The sequence below is a fragment of the Oryctolagus cuniculus genome, chromosome 19 (genome assembly GCF_051225735.1).
Source record: "Oryctolagus cuniculus isolate XC-2025 breed Fujian yellow rabbit chromosome 19, ASM5122573v1, whole genome shotgun sequence".
NCBI classification, from domain to species: Eukaryota; Metazoa; Chordata; class Mammalia; order Lagomorpha; family Leporidae; genus Oryctolagus; species Oryctolagus cuniculus.
This window is the reverse complement of record NC_142885.1, coordinates 19349957-19366038: the sequence shown is the minus strand read 5'-3', so window position 1 is coordinate 19366038 and position 16082 is coordinate 19349957. Positions and strand designations below refer to the sequence as shown.

Genomic DNA, 16082 nt, shown 5'->3' with positions numbered 1-16082 from the left:
AGCTGCTCCTTTTTCCAATCCAGTGTCTCTGCTATGGCTATGGCCTGGGGCTTCGGATTGGTCCAGCTCTGATCATTGCAGCCATTTGGGGAGTGAACCAGTGGACAGAAGACCTTTCTCTCTGTTTCTCCCACAAACTGTTTGTAACTCTATCTCTCAAATAAATATAATTTTTAAAAAACAAAGTTAATTGAAAATAGATCTTTGTAAAAAATAAGAATAAGAATAGGAGAGAGAGGAGGAAGAAGTGTGGGAATGTGAGTGTGAGGGAGGGTAAGGTTGGAAGAATCACATTACAGTGTTTTATGACAATATAATGGTCATTTATGACATCAAAATTGATTATGATGGCATGAGGTGTCGCTCCCCCCTTCGTGGAGGAACGACACAGGACCCTGCGCTGTTCTTTCGTCTGCTCGGCCCTCCCCGGGTTTGCTGCTGGTTCTTCCCGGGTTGGCTACCATCCCTTCCACCTCTGTGGAAGGGTGGTTCCCCCTAGCCACTTTCCCCACTTCTGCGGGGGAGCAGCATACTGCCGGCCGGCTCTCTTGGGGGCTGCACAGGTGTTCCTTCAGATAGATGTTCCTCTTAGATGTTCCTGGTGCATGTTGTCTCTCTCCTCCTTTATAGTCCTCTTCCACCAATCCCAACTCTGCTACCCACACGCCGAGTACGCTGCTCTCCTCCAATCAGGAGCAAGATCAGCTCCTGCAGCTCAGTCAATCAAATTGGCAAGAGGCAGCTGCGTAGAAGTTGTTACTCCCTTCTCAGCGCCATATTGTGGGAGAGCAGATGCATAGAATAAGTCTTAATTCCAGTAACTTAGTCTAGTCCGAGTTGCTCCCCACAATGAGGTAGCTTTATGTCATCACAATTTGAATATGGCAACAAAAAGGTAGGTTTATGATATTAGAAGGGTGGCTTATCCAAACGAATAGACTGATATCACAATTTTAAAAAATATTTAATTTTTTGAAAGGCAGAAGTAGAGAAGGATATTCATTTCCCCAAGTGGCTAAAATGGCCAAAGCTGTACCAGTTCAAATACAGGAGCCAGGAGATTTATCCAGGTCTCTCACATGGGAACAGGGACCGAGGACTTGGACTGTCCTCTGCTGCCTTCCCAAGCTCATTAGCAGGGAGACAGATTGGAACTGGGGCAGCCAGGATTTGAACCAGTGCCCATATGAAATGTTGTCTTGCCACATGGCAATTTAATCCATTATGCTACAATGCCTGCCTCCACAATTTTTTCTATGATAATGCAAAAAAAGTATATGCCATCAAAATTAGTTATTATGGAACACTGTTTATAAAATCACAACTGATTCACAAAGACAGTTTTACGATAGAAGAATGGTGGGGTTTTTTTTAAAAGATTTTAATTATTTGAGAGGTAGAGTTACAGATAGTGAGAGGGAGAGACAGAGAGAAAGGTCTTCCATCCACTGGTTCACTCCCCAAATGACTGCAACTCCAGCCGATCTGAAGCCAGAAGCCAGGAGCTTCTTCCAGTCTCCCATGTGGGTGCAGGGGCCCAAGGACTTGAGCCATCTTCCACTGCCTTCGCAAGCCATAGTAGAGAGCTGGATTGGAAGAGGAGCAGCCAGGATTCCAATGGGCACCCATATGGGATGCCGGCACCACAGGAAGATGATTAACATACTGTGTCATAGCGCTGGCCCCTAGAATGGTGTTTTATCACTTAACATTTTATTTCAACATTACATTTTTTTGACAAAGCAAGGGTATTTGTGACATCAAATTTTATTATGACACAATGTGTGATGATTTAACAAAAAATTTATGAAAGAAAAATGGTAGCTTTATTACATCAAAATTGATTATGACAAAATGATGTTATGACAATGACATATTAAGGGTATGTTTTTGATACCAGAATGTATGATACTATATTATTATGGCAATATAAAGGGGTTTATTACATCCAAATTGATCATATGGTATAATGTTTATGACATCACAACTAATTATGGCATCAGAAACATTTTTTTAAACTTTTATTTAATGAATATAAATTTCCAAAGTACGGCTTATGGATTAAAATGTTACAATGGCTTCCCCACCCATAAGGTGCCTCCCACCTGCAACCCTCCCCTTTCCCACTCCCTCTCCCCTTCCAATCACATCAAGATTCATTTTTGATTCTCTTTATATACAGAAGATCAGTTTAGCATAATGTTTTTTGATAATACATGGCAATTTATGATTTCAAAACTCATTATGATGTCATAAAATTTGGATTATGACATCACAAATGATTAGGACTTCACAATGGAAGGTTTATGATATCAGAATGAATGTTTATCAGAAACCAATCAATTATAACATCAAAATTAACTATGATTTCACAATGTGGATTATCGAATCACAATCATTTAGGACACCAAAATGGTAAGTTTATAATATCAAAATTTATTATGACATCACAACCATATCAGAATCATATCACAGTAGTAGATTTATGAATTCATTAATTATGACATCACAATATATGAGATATGACAACAGATTTGTTGACATCACAATCACAAATGTAAAATTATGGTATCAGAATGATAGCTTATCACAAACCAATAGATTATATCATGATGTTTTATGACAATAAAGGTGGTACATGACATCAAAATTGGTATGAAGGCAGAAAAGATTATATCACTTTTGATGATATCACAAATGTAGGTTTATGATATCAGAATGGTTGTTTACTTAGATCATTTGATTATACTACAATGTTATTATGAAAATATAATGTTGATATGACATCGCAATTTCTTATGATGGCATATTGTTTTCATTATGATAACACAATTGATTATGACATCAATGACAGGATCATGATAACAGAAATGAGGTTTAACATAACAAACATTATAATCTTCCAATGTGTTAAATGAAAATACAACAGTGGTTTATGACATCAAAATTGGTAGATGTAGCAAGATGATTGGTTTATAACATCACAATTTTTATGATGGCACAATGGTAGGTTAATGACATAGCAATTGACATCACAATGGTATTGTCGCTCCCCCTCTTCATGGAGGAACGACACTAGACCCTGCGTTGTTCTTTTGTCTGCTCGGCCCTTCCCGGGTTTGCTGCTGGTTCTTCCCAGGTTGGCTGCGGTCCTTCCACCTCCGTGGAAGGGCGGTGCCCCCTGCCACTTTCCCCACTTCCGCGGGGGAGCAGCACACCGCCGGCTGGCTCTCTCGGGGGCTGCTCAGATGTTATCCGGATGTTCCCCTTAGATGTTCCTGGTGCATGTTGTCTCTCCTTTATAGTCCTCTTCCACCAATCCCAACTCTGCTACCCACACGCCGAGTACGCTGCTCTCCTCCAATCAGGAGCAGGATCAGCTCCTGCAGGTTACTGGTCAAACTGGAGGCAGCTGTGTAAAAGTTGTTTACTCCCTTCTCAGCGCCATATTGTGGGAGAGCAGATGCATAGAATAAGTCTTAATTCCAGTAACTTGGTCTAGTCCCAGTTGCTCCCCACAGGTATTTTATATCAGAATCAAGGTTTACCACATAGCAATTGATTATAACATGAAAATTTCTTATGATAACAATTGTGATTAACAGCATCAAAATTAATTCTGATGTCATAATGCTCTGGCTGATTGCATCATGGTACTTTATTACAGCAACAGCAGGCTTTTACATCAGAATTGATTATATTGGCAAAAGGGAATTCTTATGTTATCAGAATGGTGGTTCATATTTGAAAATTTATTATGATATAGTGTGTTTTATGACAGTATGATGATGGGTTATGATGGCACAATGGTAGGACTGCGATATCACAATTGATTATGACAGCACAATGCTCATCTATAATACCAGAATCATTTATCACATACCAATTGCTTTTTATTAAGTTTTATTTAATGAATAGGGTCTTTATTTTGTATTTCTGCCCTTTTGGAAATGGTTCATTGAGATAAACATTCATTTCCTTTATTTAAAGACTAATCACATGATTTTGGAACACATTTTTGTAGAACTATTCAAGCATCCACTGCTTTTGCAAATGTGTAATACTGATGGTTGAAAATATTTGTACATCTTTTTTATGTTCAGTGTATATTGATATTGAAAATCCATCACTTATCTAACCTGATGAAACATGAAACTCAAGGTATTATTTTATTCAAGCTAATACTTCTAATTAAATAATTCATTAGGCTTTCATTTACTTTGTAAGAGCTCCATTTTCATTGGCTTTGCCAACATTGGAATTGGTAATTTTTGTGATCCTGGGCCTATGTAATGTAAGAGAGTGGTGTTTAAAAAGTAGTAAGCAGGAGCGAGCATTTGGCCAAGTGGTTAAGAATCCCCTTGAGACAACCTTGCTACAATGGAATGGGGGCGACTGAGTGTTGATTCCATTTCTGTCTTCAACTTCCTGTTAATGCAGACGCTGGGAGGCAGCACAGGAAGGCTCAAGGAATAGGGTTCCTGCCACACACACACAGTAGAATTACTCTCTGCCTTTCAAATGGATACATGAAAACTAAAATATAGAAATACAAAACCTGGAGAAAGTTATGTCTAAAATTATCAGGCTTTAAAAACACACACCTGTATATTCATTAGACAATCGGCTCCTAACACTGCTACACCTGCAGGTCCAATTGGGACTGTCAGATGGACCAACATCAGCGTGACCAGTGCCAGTCCTGCCGGCTCAAGAAGTGCTTCCAGGGGGGTTGTGCAGAAGGAGGGTGAGTGGCCCCCAGCCACGCTGCAGCCTGGGGGGGTGTGCGGTAGGTGGGTGAATGGCACCCCAGCCCCGCTGCCTGCAGAAGGAGGGTGCGCGGCCCCCATCCTCCCTGCAGTTCGCCGGTGGGGCCCGGGCTTGGCACCTGCTAACCACAAGACCAGGGCCATTGTACCCTTTACTGGTGCAGGAATCCAATTACAGCTGTGGCCAGGGCCCGGTCCCCCTGCCCAGGCCAGGCCACTGCGTCCTGAAGAAATACACACACACATACCCAGACACACACATACATGGACACACACATACATGGACACACACGCACATACACACATTTATTTGGTTTCCGTTGCCCCCACCCCTGCCTCTGTTTGCTTAAGGCAGGAGCTGGGCAGCCCAAGCCCATGGGGACCCCACTCTTGTTCCCTCCCCAGAAGCCCCGGCCTGGCCCAGGGCAGACACAGTCCAAGCAGCACAGCCCTAAACGCTGACGCCCTGATGCCCTGCAGTTTCTCCAGGCTCCACACGGGGGGGGGGGGGGGGCGGCGGTGGTCTCGGGGTAGTGGTGGAGAGGGCGTTTCAGCCTCAGGATAAATGCGCACCCCATACCTGCTTTCTGTCTGCCGGTTCTTCCCAGGGTCTGACTCCAGTCTCTTGTGCTTTCGAAGTCCTCTCCCCTCACTGCGTCTGTGAGGGAAGCTGATAAAGTTGGCTCAGAGCCCCTTGGAAAAGCCACTCCCTTCAGTTTGGGGGGGTTCACATGTGCCCCTCTTCTCACGTGGCTGATCTGAAATCCCGCTGGCCCGGCCCTCAGGTGGGCCTGACTACAGCCATGTGCTGCACCCCCCACCCCATGCACGGCTTCCCACCCTCATGGATCACAACCCCTTACTTTGCTTTGGAACCCAATGACTTCTCCAGGGACTCTCTTTGTCTTGTGCACTGTTGTGCCCCAGGGTCCCTGCATACAGTTGGCCCTCAGTAAATAGCCCATGGCTTCAGTTGCCACCAGGGTAGCCCTTCCTCCATGGCCAATACTGCTCTAAAGCAGATTTGTTAATTCGGGGGTTGGTGTTAAAGAGGGAGTTGTGGGTGGGATTTGAACCCCATGCCCCAGCCTGGGCTAGAGGAGGAAGAGTTGGGGGTGGGGGTTTGAAGAAGGGGGGGTGAGCAGGTGCAAAGGCCCTGGGGGTAGGATGGGGGGAGGAGTGGTGCAGGCGGGGCTTATAACCAGGGCAGCACTTTTGGGCCGCATTTGGCCACTCCTGCTGCACAGCTAACCCCCACCCCCCAGAACTCAGCCCCACCTCCAGCCCCAAGTCCCCTCCAGGGCTGGTAATGCGCCCTGCATGAGGCTGGCCCAAGGCTGGAGCTCACGGATTTGATCAGGCCAGGTGGGCGGGCTCATTAAGGCTCCTTAATTTGCCCTGCCTGGCAGCCAGCCCTCCCTGCCTCGGTTTCCCTCCTCCCACCTCACCTGCTTGCTGTAGGCTAGGCCCCAGCTCCCAGTCCCACCTGGGGAAGACCCCAGGCCCCCTCCCCACCCGGGCTCTCCCGGAGCTGGGGTGGGGGGGACTCTGAGAGATCCTCGCCCTGGCCATCTTCTCCCTGCCCTTCTCTCTCTCCCTCCTGCCGCCCCGCAGCGCTGCAGCGCGGCCGCATCCCGCAATCGCAGCCCGGCAGCGCTGGCAGCCTCCTCTGGCAGCCCTCCTGGCTGGGTGCTGGCGAGAAGGCGGACAGAGGCTTGTTCCCGGTGCAGCTGCGGGCGCGGCAGGCGCGGAGGCGGAGACTCGTTCCCAGGCAACCAGTGTGGGAGCTGATGGCACAGCTGCGGGTGTGGCAGGTGCGGGCGGCGGCGGCGCGGCACTGGGCATGGACCAGGTGAGAGCGCTGGCGGCGTGGCTGCTCTTAGCGCTGCCCCTGCCTGCACAGGGCGCCACCGCCGGCCGAGCACGCGTGGCCTTCCTGGACCAGGAGCAGGTGGACGAGCTGGGCCGCCTGCAGGGGGACTCGGTGGAGTCCGGTGCCTCAAGGTCATGGCGCTCTAGGCCTCTGTGCGCGGAAAGGCTGCAGGAGCAGGAGCAGGTGGCTCTCATGGAGTATTGCGCGCCCAGTACCCGTCCCAGCCTCAGCGCGCCCGGCCCTGCGCTAGCTCCAGGCGCCCCTCATTGCGCAGCTCCACTTGCTGCGCCTGGTGGGCAAGACGCCCACCGAGACGCTCACCCGGGACTCGCTGCTGGCGGGCAGCCCCTTCAACTGGCCCTAGGGCTCCGGCCGGTGAGCCGCCGCGTCAACAAGACGCTCTCTGCTCTGATTTCAGTATCACAGATTGCACAACACCTGGAAATAGTTTCTTTAAATGTGACGATCGGTTACAACGCAGAGAGGTTAAATGAAAAAGTGTCTAATCACGACCACACTCTTTCTTAGTAACTTCAGGCAGATTTAGCATCTCTACAGTATATTAAATAATGGCCAGATATTTCCCAGGAACACCATGTTTTTCTGATGGATTTCAAAATTTCATGGGAAATAGAAGTAGAAGATAAAGTTTATGTTGGTGCATAACATTTGAAATATGTATTTCTCATAATACATGTTTTCCATGAACTTTTAAATAACCCATGTATATATAAATTTCAACATGTTTTGAACCAAAATAAATTTAACTTTTAATTCCATTTCCACAATCTTTTTAAGGTACGCTTATGTGAGTCAAACAGATGGCTTCGCTCACATAACACAAGGCTTGAGGAAATATATCTGTATAAACATGTTTTTGGGGCTGGTGCTGTGGTGCAGCAGGTTAACGCTCTGGCCTGAAATGCTAGCATCCCATATGGCCAGCAGTTCAAGACCTGGCTGCTGCACTTCCGACCCAGCTCTCTGCTATGGCCTGGGAAAGCAGTGGAAGATGGCCCAAGTGCTGCACCCGTGTGGGAGACCCAGATGAAGCTCCTGGCTCCTGGCTCGGGATTGGCGCAGCTCCAGCCATTGCGGCCAATTGGGGGAGTGAACCAGTGGGTGGAAGACCTCTCTCTCTCTCTCTCCCCCTTTCTCTCTGCCTCTGCTCTCTCTGTGTAACTTTTTCAAATAAATAAATCAATATTTAAAAAATAAATAAGCATGTTTTTGAAAAATAGTGGATATATAAATATATATCAAACATCCTGCTCCGCAAGGATTTTTTTTTTGCTTAATAATGTAAATATATTTTATTGCTAAACAGTATGTTTCTTCATATGGATTTATCATATACTATTTAATGAATACTGTACTGTTAGATATTTACTTTTCTATCCTCAAGTTTCCCTAAGAAAAAGTTTCCATAGACCCTTCTGAAACCTATTTTTTCCAAAGAAAGATTTTTTTAGGAAGTGCTTATTTGGGACAAGAGTATATAATAAATATAATCTGTAATGCTAAGACTTTTGGTACACATCACCGATTTCTTTTGCAAATTCACATTCTTTATTTTAGCTTTTTTTTTAACTTTTATTTAATGAATATAAATTTCCAAAGTACGGCTTATGGATTACAATGGCTTCCCCACCATATTGTCTCTCCCACCCGCATCCCTCCCCTTCCCACTCCCTCTCCCCTTCCATTCACATGAGGATTCATTTTTGATTCTCTTTATATACAGAAGATCAGTTTAGCATACATTAAGTAAAGATTTCAACAGTTTGCTTCCACACAAACATAAAGTGAAAAATAATAGATGATTTTTTAAATGATGATGAAATCAGATCAGACCTATTGTCATGTTTAATCCCAGTGAGAGTCAAGTTGGGAATTGATTGTCGCTCCCCCTCTTCGTGGAGGAGCAACACAGGACCCTGCGCTGTTCTTTCGTCTGCTCGGCCCTCCCCGGGTTTGCTGCTGGTTCTTCCCGGGCTGGCTACTATCCCTTCCACCTCCGTGGAAAGGCAGTTCCCCCTGGCCACATTCCCCACTTCCGCAGGGGAGCGGCACACCGCCGGCCGGCTCTCTGGGGGGCTGCACAGGTGTTCCTTCAGATGTTCCCCTTAGATGTTCCTGGTGCATGCCGTCTCTCTCCTCCTTTATAGTCCTCCTCCGCCAATCCTAACTTGGCTGCCCACACGCCGAGTACGCTGCTCTCCAATCAGGAGCAAGTCCTACAGTTTATTGGTTGAACTGGAGGCAGCTGGGTAGAAGCTGTTTTCTCCTCTCCCAGCGCCATATTGTAGGAGAGCAGATGCATAGAATAAGTCTTAATTCCAGTAACAGTCTAGTCCGAGCTGCTCCCCACAGAGGAGAGCAGATGCATAGAATAAGTCTTAATTCCAGTAACTTAGTCTAGTCCGGATTGCTCCCCACAGATCCCCCTTTCTTTTTATTTTTTGGCGTTGATACGCGCCTGTCTTCGGTGTCCCGCGGCACACACTCTGCTCTACTTGCTAGAGTTGCCACAGGCTCTTACAAGTCCTATCAATCAGGAAAACCGAATCCGGGTCCTCTCTTCGCCATTGTGAGGAGGTTTTTAGGCGCTGATGCGTGCCTGTGTTCGGTGCCCTGCAGCGCATGCTCTGCTCTGCCCGCAGGGGCTTACAAAACCTATCAGGCAAACCGAATCCAAGCCTTCTCATTGCCGTATTGTGGGGGAGACTTATTAGTGTTGGTTTGTGCCTATCTTCGGTGACCTGCAGCTCATACTCTGGTCGAGCTGCTTGCTGGTGCTTACCGCCTTAAATCAGGCAGACCGAATCCAAGCCTTCTAATTGCGGTATTGTGGGGAAGCCTTACTGATGTTAATTCGTGCCTGTCTTCGGTGACCTGCGGCGCATAAGCTGCTAGCCGCCGCAGGTGCTCATCGTGCTCATCGCCTCACTTAATCAGGCAGACCGAATCCAAGCTCTCACAGTGCAGTGTTGTAGGGAGGCCTTATTTTTCTCTATTTCTCTATCTCCGGGCATTCCTATTTCTCCCATTTTACTTCTATCTTCCAGCATTCTTATTTCTCTCATTTTATTTCTAAACTTCTGTTTCTCTTATCCCCGCAGCTTCCCGGCGCCTCGCCCTGCCGGCAGCTTCACGGCTCCGCGCAGCTTCCCGGCGCCTCGCCCCGCCGGCGGGTTCCCGGCTCTGCGCGCACGCTCCGCGGTCTCCACGCACTTCGCGCCCGCACCACGGCCTCGCGCCAGCCCAGGCGTTCCCCATCTATTCACGCCCCGTGCTCTCTCTGCACGCGGCGGCTTCCGCGAATGTTTCCGCCACCACCGGCATTCAGTCCAAGTTCCCCGGACTAACCTGGCGAATTCCAACCTGGCGGCCCACGTCTCTGCCTCTGGTTCCAGATCTTCGCCTCTTGCTCCCCGGGGTGACTTGAAGAATTCCAAGGTGGCTTATGTCTCCGCCTCGGCCTGCACTCGCGGCTTCATCCTCCCTAACATTTTTCTCTACCCGGTATGTTTCGTTAAGTTTTCTTCCAACAATATTCCTCTCATTTCTCCTGGCTACTCCCCACAGTCCGTATCCGAGTCCAAGCCTCCTCCAGGTTTCACTTTCGCTTTCAGTCTCCTAGCTTCCCCGCCATAGTACGCATCCGAGTCTACGAAAGCTTTCACTTTCGCTTTCAATCCTAACTTCTTTCCCACAGTCCATATCCGAGTCTATGCCTAGGCTTTCAATAGCTTCTTCCGGCACCTAGGCTCTTTGCTAGTCTCTCTCTCCGGTATTTTCCTGCTTCTTCCCGTTTCTTCCCTCCTAAGTTTGCTATCCGTCCTAGGTTTCCTATCCGAGTCACGGCACCATTATGTCGCTCCCCGTCTTCGTGGAGGAACGACACAAGCCCTGCCTAGGCTTCATCCTAGGTTTCCTATCCGAGTCACGGCACCACTATGTCGCTCCCCCTCTTCGTGGGGGAACGACACTGAACCCTGCGCTGTTCTTTCGTCTGCTCGGCCCTCCCCGGGTTTGCTGCTGGTTCTTCCCAGGCTGGCTACTATCCCTTCCACCTCCGTGGAAGGGCAGTTCCCCCTGGCCACATTCCCCACTTCCGCAGGGGAGCGGCACACCGCCGGCCGGCTCTCTCGGGGGCTGCACAGGTGTTCCTTCAGATGTTCCCCTTAGATGTTCCTGGTGCATGCCGTCTCTCTCCTCCTTTATAGTCCTCCTCCGCCAATCCTAACTCGGCTGCCCACACGCCGAGTACGCTGCTCTCCAATCAGGAGCAAGTCCTACAGTTTATTGGTTGAACTGGAGGCAGCTGGGTAGAAGCTGTTTTCTCCTCTCCCAGCGCCATATTGTAGGAGAGCAGATGCATAGAATAAGTCTTAATTCCAGTAACAGTCTAGTCCGAGCTGCTCCCCACAGAGGAGAGCAGATGCATAGAATAAGTCTTAATTCCAGTAACAGTCTAGTCCGAGCTGCTCCCCACAGAGGAGAGCAGATGCATAGAATAAGTCTTAATTCCAGTAACTTAGTCTAGTCCGGATTGCTCCCCACAATTTTAATTTCTTCTTCTTTTTTTTTTTTACAGAAGATCAGTTTAGTATACATTAAGTAAAGATTTCAACATTTTGCACCCCCATAGAAACACAAAGGGAAATATACTGTTTGAGTACTCATTATAGCATTAAGTCTCAATGTACAGCACATTAAGAACAGAGATCCTACATGAAGAGTAAGTGCACAGTGACTCCTGTTGTTGACTTTACCAATTGACACTCCTGTTTATGGCATCAGTAATCTCCCTATGCACCAGTCATGAGTTTCCAAGGCTATGGAAGCCTTTTGAGTTCACTGACTCTTATCTTGTTTAGACAAGATCATATTCAAAGTGGAGGTTCTTTCCTCCCTTCAGAGAAAGGTACCTCCTTCTTTGAAGACCTGTTTTTTCACTGGCATCTCACTCACAGAGATCTTTCATTTAGGGTTTTTTATTTTTATTTTTTTTTTTTGCCAGAGTGTCTTGGCTTTCCATGCCTGAAATACTCTCATGGGCTTTTCAGACAGATCTGAATGCCTTTAGGGCTGATTCTGCAGCCAGAGTGCTATTTAGGACATCCACCATTATATGAGTCTGCTGAGTATCTCGCTTCCCGTGTTGGATCACTCGCCCCTTTATTTATTCTATCAGTCAGTATTAGCAGGTACTAGACTTGTTTATGTGCTTCCTTTGACTCTTAGTCCTTTCATTATGATCAATTGTGAACTGAAATTGATCACTTGGACTGGTGAGATGGCATTGGTACATGCCACCTTGATGGGCTTAAATTGGAGTCCCCTGGTATGTTTTTAACTCTACCATTTGGGGCAAGTCAGCTTGAGCATGTCCCAAATTGTACATCTCTTCCCTCTCTTATTGCTACTCTTATGTCTAACAGGGATCACATTTCAGTTACTTTTCAACACTTAAGAATAACTGTGTATTAATTACAGAATTAAACCAGTCATATTAAGTAGAACAGACAAAAAAACTACTAAGAGGGATAATGTATTAAGTTGTTCATTAACAGTCAGGGCTATGCTGATCAAGTCACCATTTCCCATAGTGTCCATTTCACTTCAGGATGTCTCCTTTTTGGTGTTCAGTCAGTTGTCGCCGATCAGGGAGAACATATGTTATTTGTCCATTTGGGACTGGCTTATTTCACTCAGCATGATGTGTTCCAGATTCCTCCATTTTGTTGCAAATGACTGGATTTCGTTGTTTCTTACTGCGTTATAGTATTCTAAAGAGTACATATCCCATAATTTCTTTATCCAGTCTACCGTTGATGGGCATTTAGGTTGGTTCCAGGTCTTAGCTATTGTGAATTGAGCTGCAATAAACATTAGGGTGCAGACCACTTTTTTGTTTGCCAATTTAAATTCCTTTGGGTAAATTCCAAGGAGTGGGATGGCTGGGTCAAACGGTAGGGTCATATTCAGGTTTCTGAGGAATCTCCAGACTGACTTCCATAGTGGCTTGACCAGTTTGCATTCCCACCAACAGTGGGTTAGTGTCCCTTTTCCCCCACATCCTCGCCAGCATCTGTTGTTGGTAGATTTCTGTATGTGAGCCATTCTAACCGGGGTGAGGTGAAACCTCGTTGTGGTTTTGATTTGCATTTCCCTGATTGCTAGTGATCTTGAACATTTTTTCATGTGCCTGTTGGCCATTTGGATTTCCTCTTTTGAAAAATGTCTATTGAGGCCCTTGGCCCATCTCTTAATTGGGTTGTTTGTTTTGTTTTTGTGGAGTTTCTTGATCTCTTTGTAGATTCTGGTTATTAACCCTTTATCTGTTGCATACTTTGCAAATATTTTTTCCCATTCTGTCGGTTGTCTCTTCACTCTCCTGACTGTTTCTTTTGCAGTACAGAAACTTCTCAATTTGATGCAATCCCAATAGTTAATTTTGGCTTTGACTGTCTGTGCCTCCCGGGTCTTTTCCAGAAATTCTTTGCCTGTGCCAATATCTTGAAGGGTTTCTCCAATGTTCTCTAGTAACTTGATGGTGTCAGGTTGTAGATTTAGGTCTTTAATCCATGTTGAGTGGATTTTTGTGTAAGGTGTAAGGCAGGGGTCTTGCTTCATGATTCATCACGTGGAAATCCAATTTTCCCAGCACCATTTATTGAATAGATTGTCCTTGCTCCAGGAATTGATTTTAGATCCTTGATCCAATATGAGTTGGCTGTAGATGTTTGGGTTGATTTCTGGTGTTTCAGTTCTGTTCCATTGGTCTATCCATCTGTTTCTGTACCAGTACCATGCTCTTTTGATTACAACTGCCCTGTAGTATGTCCTGAAATCTGGTATTGTGATGCCTCCGGCTTTGTTTTTGTTGTACAAGATTGCTTTAGCTATTTGAGGTCTCTTGTGCCTCCATATGAATTTCAGCATCATTTTTTCTAGATCTAGGAAGAAGGTCTTCGGTATCTTGATTGGTATTGCATTGAATCTATAAATTGCTTTTGGGAGAATGGACATTTTGATGATATTAATTCTTCCAATCCATGAGCATGGAAGATTTTTCCATTTCTTGGTATCCTCTTCTATTTCTTTCTTTAAGGTTTTGTAATTTTCATTGTAGAGATCTTTTACGTCCTTGGTTAAGTTTATTCCAAGGTATTTGATGGTTTTGGTAGCTATTGTAAATAGGATTGATCTTAGAAGTTCTTCCTCAGCCATGGCATTGTCTGTGTATACAAAGGCTGTTGATTTTTGTGCATTGATTTTATACCCTGCTACTTTGCCAAACTCTTCTATGAGTTCTAATAGTCTCTTAGTAGAGTTCTTTGGGTCCCCTAAATAAAGAATCATCTCATCTGCAAAGAGGGATAGTTTGAGTTCTTCCTTCCCAATTTGTATTCCTTTAATTTCTTTTTCTTGCCTAATAGCTCTGGCTAAAACTTCTAGAACTATATTGAATAGCAGTGGTGAGAGTGGGCATCCCTGTCTGGTACCAGATCTCAGAGGAAATGCTTCCAGCTTTTCCCCATTCAATAGGATGTTGGCTGTGGGTTTTTCATAGATTGCTTTGATTGTATTGAGGAATGTTCCTTCCAAACCCAGTTTGCTTAGAGTTTTCATCATGAAAGGGTGTTGTATTTTATCGAATGCTTTCTTGGCATCTATTGAGATAATCATATGGTTTTTCTTCTTCAGTCTGTTAATGTGAACATTGAACCATCCCTGCATACCAGGGATAAATCCCACTTGGCCTGCTTGGATGATCTTTCTGATGTGTTGTTGCATTCTCTTGGCCAGAATTTTTTTTGAGGATTTTTGCATCTATGTTCATCAGGGATATTGGTCTGTAATTCTCTTTCAATGCTGCATCTTTTTTTGGCTTAGGAATTAAGGTGATGCTGGCTTCATAGAAAGAATTTGGGAGGATTCCCTTTTCTTCGATTGTTCCGAATAGTTTGAGAAGAATTGGAGGTAGTTCTTCTTTAAATGTCTGGTAGAATTCAGCAGTGAATCCATCTGGTCCTGGGCTTTTCTTTGTTGGGAGGGCCTTTATTACTGTTTCAATTTCTGTCTCAGTTATGGGTCTATTTAGGTTTTCTATGTCTTCCTGGTTCAATTTAGGAAGGCTGCGTGTGTCCAGGAATCTATCCATTTCTGATAGATTTCCCTGTTTGCTGGCATACAAGTCCTTGTAGTAATTTCTGATGATTCTTTTTATTCCTGTGGTGTCTGTTTTTACATTTCCTTTTTCATCTCTGATTTTATTGATTTGGGTCTTTTCTTTTTTTAGTTAGTTGGGCCAATGTGGTGTCAATTTTGTTTATTTTTTCAAAAAACCAACTCCTCATTTGGCTTATTTTTGTAATATTTTTTGGATTCAATCCTGTTGATTTCTTCTCTGATTTTAATTATTTCTCTTCTCCTACTAGATTTGGGTCTGGTTTGCTGTAGGTTTTCTAGATCCTTGAGGTGAATTGAAAGCTTGTTTATTTGGTGCCTTTCCAATTTCTTGATGTAGGCACCTATTGATATAAACTTTCCTCTTAACACTGCTTTTGCTGCGTCCCATGAGTTTTGGTATGTTGTGCTGTTATCCTCATTGACTTCCAGAAAATTTTTGATTTCTCTTTTAATTTCTTCTATGACCCATTGTTCATTCAGGAGCATGTTGTTCAATCTCCATGTGTTTGCGTATGCTCTAGGGATTCCTGAGTTTCTAATTTCCAACTTCATTCCCCTATGGTCTGAGAAGCTGCATGGTATGATTCTAATTCTTTTGAATTTGCTGAGACTTGCTCTATGGCCTAGTATGTGATCAATCCTAGAGAAGGTTCCATGTACTGCTGAGAAGAATGTAAAATCTTTAGCGGTAGGATTGAAAGTTCTGTATATAGCTGTTAGATCCATTTGGGCTATAATGTCATTTAAATCTACTGTATCCTTGTTGATCTTGTGTCCTATTGATCTGTCTATTTCTGAGAGTGGAGTATTGAAGTCCCCCAGTACTATTGTATTGGGGTCTAAGTCTCCCTTTAAGTCCCTTAACAAATCTTTTAGATAAACTGGTTCCCTGTAGTTAGGTGCATATACATTGATAATTGTTATATCTTCTTGTTTTATTGATCCCTTAATCATTATATAGTGTCCGTCTTTGTCACTCTTAATAGTTTTTGTGGTAAAGTTTATGTTGTCCAATATTAAGATGGCTATGCCCGCTCTTTTTTCATTTCTGTTGGCATGGTATATCTTTTTCCAGCCTTTCACTTTCAGTCTGTATGCATCTTTGTTGGAAAGATGTGTTTCTTGTAAGCAGCAAATAGATGGGTTTTGTTCCTTAACACAGTCAGCCAATCGGTGTCTCTTAACTGGACAGTTCAGGCCATTAACGTTCAATGTGACTAATGAAAAGTGGTAACTTT

The 16082-nt window shown here is 44.9% G+C and overlaps 1 long non-coding RNA gene across 1 annotated transcript; it reads right to left on the bottom strand.

The window, feature by feature from the left end:
* Positions 1–2777: 2777 nt before the first annotated feature.
* LOC149120383 (uncharacterized) lies at positions 2778–5755 on the bottom strand. Its single transcript, XR_016225622.1, has 3 exons — positions 5633–5755; positions 5350–5427; positions 2778–3434 (listed from the first exon to the last, which is right to left on the bottom strand). It is a non-coding gene; the product is annotated as an uncharacterized LOC149120383 (long non-coding RNA).
* Between the last annotated feature and the right edge of the window lie 10327 nt (positions 5756–16082).